The 5229-nt window shown below is 44.1% G+C and overlaps 1 pseudogene; it reads left to right on the forward strand.

Annotated features, from left to right (window-relative positions):
- The first annotated feature begins 1643 nt into the window (after nt 1-1643).
- Nucleotides 1644-3467, forward strand: LOC105879494 (polypeptide N-acetylgalactosaminyltransferase 11 pseudogene; annotated as a pseudogene).
- Nucleotides 3468-5229: the final 1762 nt, after the last annotated feature.

The raw sequence follows: 5229 nt of genomic DNA on the forward strand, positions 1-5229 counted from the left end.
GTGTGTGTGTGTGCACGCATGTGTCTGTGTGTGTTTGTGTACATGTATGATCCAGCTTTTCTAGTTTTCTGTTGTGAGAAACCCAGCCCCAGGAGACTTATGTTTCAATCTCAATACTATCATGAAACTGCAAGATATTTTGACCTTCTGGGTTTTCTTTTTCTCATTCCAGTGCAAACCATTATCTGTCATGTTCACCTCTCAGGGCACCGAGAGGATCATGTAATGCAACAGGCATCGAAGGACGCTCCAGCTTGTAACAGCGTGCAGTACGGAGGCAGTGTGCTTCCCCAGATGAGTGCTAATTGCATCCGCATTTACGGAACTCTTACCACACACCAGCCGGGGCGCTATGCACTTTATGAGTGCGAATGCATGAAATCTTCACAGTGCTCCTATGAAGCATGTGTTATGATAACCATTTTGTGAGTGAGGAGACTAAGCCACAGAGATTTTAATTGTGTTGGTAAAAGTCACAGACCTAGTAACAGAGGTGCCAGGTTCAACCTACGTGTTACGGAATATGAGACCCTGATCTTAAAAAAGGAAAAGACGCTTTACAAAGAAGAACAACAAATGGCATTCAGCTTATGAAAGTCATATTTGTTGTATCCAGTTTGAAAAGCTAAAATCATTGTGTGCTGTCTTGATGAGAGAGGGTCCACACGAACATCTTCCTTCTCTGGATGAGGACATGCCTACTGGTGCCGTCTTTCTGGGGGCAAGTTTTACCTCATGCTTCAAAAGACTTAAAATGTTTATATAATCTTATCCAGTTATGCAAAGTCAGGGAGTATATCATAAGGAAATTGCTACATATACTCAGAAAGATGTACTAAGTAATATAGCATAATGCTTTATATCAGATTGAAATGACTTTCTTCTTGTAAATATCTGCCATATGGTAAATACTTAGTAAGTTATTTTGTACAAAGATATTCATTAAATATTATTTATCATAACAAAAATGGGAACGAGAAAAATGATCCACAATGGGGTAGTAGTTAAATAAATTACACCCATATTTAGAAATACGATTAGCCTTTAAGAATTCTATTTCCAAGAATATTTAATAGCAAGAAAACATGCATCATATGATAAATGTAAAAAAGTAGAATATATTAATATAATTGTGGATGCAGTATGATTTTTAATCTGTATGTTACTGTGTATATGTACATTTATAATGTATATTATACATCTATGTTTTGAACTCTTTAAATTATTTCTGTGAGGCTATCTACCCGTGTTGTCAGACTCTATCTTTTTAAGAGTCTCACACTCTACCGACTGAGCTAGTGGGGCGCCCGCTCGCTCTGTCTTTTTAAAGCCATTTTTCTATTATCTACATAGGGAAAGAAGCCAAAAGGCTACTGAGAGATAGCTTAGAATGGTGGCATGACACGAGATTTTCATTTTCACATATTGTTCAGTATTTAAACAATTTCTACAAGCTGGCCACGCCGGGCTGCTCGCCCGCCCGGGCGGCGGGTCCCGGCAGCTCCGCCCGCCGCGTTCCTGCGGCTCGGACTGGGGCTGTGGCGGGAGGGACGATGCCACCGCACGAGTCCCGGAAGGCCGCGCTCCTGGGCTGCGGGGGTCACTGAAATTGAAAATGGCCCTTCAGCTATGCTAGGTCTATAATGGGAAGTGCCACAGTTCGATATTTGTTATGGGTGCCTCTTTACATCCGCGACCTGGACAGTTTTACTTTTCGTTTATTTCAACTTCAGTGAAGTGACTCAGCCACTTAAGAATGTGCCCATCAAGGGGTCTGGGCCCCATGGACCATTTCCCAAAAAATTCTATCCCCGGTTTACTCGTGGTCCAAATCGAGTATTAGAGCCACAGTTCAAAGGAAACAAAATTGATGATGTGATAGATGGTCATATTGAAGATCCAGAAAACGGCCATCCGAAATCCTCTTCTGAATTAGGTATGATTTTTAATGAACTCGATCAGGAGTTGAGAGACTTGGGCTATCAGAAACACGCCTTTAATATGCTTATCAGTAACCGCTTGGCTACCCTAGAGATGTGCCGGACACACGGAATGCCGCATGTAAAGAACAGTCCTACCCGGCTGACCTGCCAGTCGCTGGTGTTGTTATTTGCTTCTATAAGGAAGCGTTTTCCGCCTCGCTCCGGACCGTGCACAGTGTCATCGACCGCACTCCCGCACAGCTTCTTCATGAAATCACCCTCGTGGATGATGACAGTGACTTTGATGATTTGAAAGGAGAACTAGATGAATATGTTCATAAACACCTCCCTGGAAAAATTAAAATAATAAGAAATACAAAGCGTGAGGGGTTGATTCGAGGAAGGATGATCGGAGCAGCCCATGCGACAGGAGAAGTGCTCGAGTTCCTGGACAGCCACTGTGAAGTGAACGTGATGTGGCTGCAGCCCTTGCTGGCCGCCATCCGCGAGGACAGGCCGACCGTGGTGTGCCCAGTGATCGACAGCATTAGTGCTGACACCCTCGCCTGCAGCTCGTCCCCTGTTGTCCGTGGAGGGTTCAACTGGGGGCTGCACTTCAAATGGGACCTTGTTCCCCTTTCTGAGCTAGGAGGAGCAGAAGGAGCCACTGCCCCCATAAAGTCACCTACAATGGCTGGAGGATTATTTGCCATGAACAGACAGTATTTCCATGACCTTGGGCAGTACAACAGTGGCATGCATATCTGGGGAGGAGAAAATTTGGAAATATCATTTCGGATCTGGATGTGTGGAGGTAAGCTCTTCATCATCCCTTGCTCCAGAGTGGGACACATTTTCCGAAAAAGACGACCATATGGATCTCCTGAAGGCCAGGACACCATGACACACAACTCTTTGAGACTGGCACACATCTGGTTGGATGAATACAAGGAGCAGTATTTTTCCTTAAGACCTGATCTCAAGACCAAAAGCTATGGAAATATCAGTGAGCGTGTTGAATTAAGGAAGAAATTGGGTTGCAAATCATTCAAATGGTATTTGGATAATATTTACCCAGAGATGCAGATATCTGGGCCCCATGCCAAACCCCAGCAACCCATTTTTATCAACAGGGGGCTGAAACGCCCCAAAGTCCTTCAACGTGGAAGGCTCTATCACCTCCAGACCAACAAGTGTTTGGTGGCCCAGGGACGTCCAAGTCAGAAGGGAAGCCTAGTAGTGCTCAAGGCCTGTGACTATGGTGACCCAAATCAGGTCTGGATTTATAATGAAGAGCATGAATTGGTTTTAAATAACCTCCTGTGTCTAGATATGTCGGAAACTCGCTTGTTAGACCCATCACGACTCATGAAGTGCCACGGGTCAGGAGGGTCCCAGCAGTGGACCTTTGGGAAAAATAATCGGCTATACCAGGTGTCAGTTGGACAGTGCCTGAGAGCGGTGGATCCACTGGGTCAAAAAGGCTCTGTTGCTATGGCGATCTGCAATGGCTCCTCCTCCCAGCAGTGGCATTTAGAAGGCTAAGGTGGGCGCCATGGCTGGAATGGTGGTCCACTGGGCTTTGCTTCCTTTGCAAGCCAGCTTGGGGAGGATGACCATCTCCCTGTCCTGGAGATGCCTGGGCATGTTGGCAGATCTGAGAGACCACAGGTGAAGAAGTGTGTTTCACTACGATCATGTCTGAGCTGCTAGTAAAGAATTTCTTGATTATAGAGGGAAACCAGAATATAATTTTAAAGACTTGGGTTTGTACAGAAGGACAAAACCTAGGAAATGGACATTTCTATTCAAATTTATGCCTCTTTTAAAATTTCCTTTAATGATGGAATGGTTTTTATCTGATCAGGAACTTGTGATTTCTTTTCGTAGAAGACTTCATAGGAGACTTTTTTTTTACTTCTATCATTTATTGAATATGTTCTAAATAGATAATGTAAAACAACTGAATCCACATTACTTTTAGCTTCAGAAAGGCATCATTTATAAGGCAATATTTAAGAGGCAGTTGACTATTATAAATTATTTTGATGAATTATGATACTATCTATATTGAAAATAAAGGATCCTCTTGATTATTAAAAAAAAAAATTTCTACAAGCTGCATGCCCTAATTATGAAATTATGAATACATGCACATATATGTATGTACACATAGATACATATCAATATCTCTGTGTCTATGTGTGCGTTGTAGCGAGTACACAATGTGAGTTTGTTTTGTGTGACCACTAAATCATGTCAAGTGCACATAGCCCCTAGAATGTCGAATATTGTCCTTGAAGTTTTGACCTATTTGCATCCCATACCGGCCAGTCTTTAAGTCACAGTTCTTCGCCGTCCTGCGCCTCCACTGGTGGCGGACTGAAGACGTTTTGGGCAGGGCAGTGCTTTCTGCTTGCCACTGTCCACATGCAGAGCTGCTTGCCCTTCCTCCGGGCCCCACTTCCTGCAGGCTCTGCCACAGTTCAGTAAGGGAGCTGCCGCCGTCCCACGCCGCCCTTCGTGCCCTAGCGCTGCCCACAGAGGGCGCCTGCAAAAAACACTGCTAGAGAATTTGCAAGAGAACAGATTTGTTGCACATTCCCTCAACAGGATTTCAGATTCCCCCATATTACTGTGAGTTGAAGGTATGCGTGAGAGAGGAAGAGTCGGCGGTGGGCAGCGGGGAGAGGGTTTTGCCCGTTCCAGCTGCGCACCCCTTTGCAAGAGGTTCCCAGGGCTGGCTCCCGCTGGAGTCTTCCTGTCCCCACGGAGCGTCCTGTGCTTTGCTTGAGAGACTTAGAAAGGAGATTTGAGAAAAACCTGGGGAAATATAACATTCAAATATTTTACTTAGTTGGATTGACAGCCTTGTTTGTTTTTATTCCATCTTTAGATAGCTAAAGCTCTTCTGGCAAATGTAGAAAAGAAGCCTTGTTCTTCTGCATTCATGTCGAATAGTTAGCTTTGAGTGTTGTTAATCATTTATTAGGAAATGCTTTCCCTTCAGATGTGTGTATATCAAGAAGATGTTTGCATGCATAAATGTAGTCTCCAGACCAAAAGTTTTCCCAGAAGAACACATCTCTGAGTTTGTAGTCAGAATATGCAATCGGAGAGTGCAAATTCCTACACACTCATCTATTCTACAAAACGAGGTACCTCTCTCTAGGACACTGTCTTACCCGCTGAATGAGGGTTGTCCCCTCACAACAAGGATAGCATCAATGCTAGTGGGCATTAGGTGGCCCTGTAATTCCATTTCAGCAGTTATTTGCCTGGTATTGGAGAATAGTCTTAAAGGAAT

Source organism: Microcebus murinus, chromosome 8 (genome assembly GCF_040939455.1).
Source record: "Microcebus murinus isolate Inina chromosome 8, M.murinus_Inina_mat1.0, whole genome shotgun sequence".
Lineage (NCBI taxonomy): Eukaryota > Metazoa > Chordata > Mammalia > Primates > Cheirogaleidae > Microcebus > Microcebus murinus.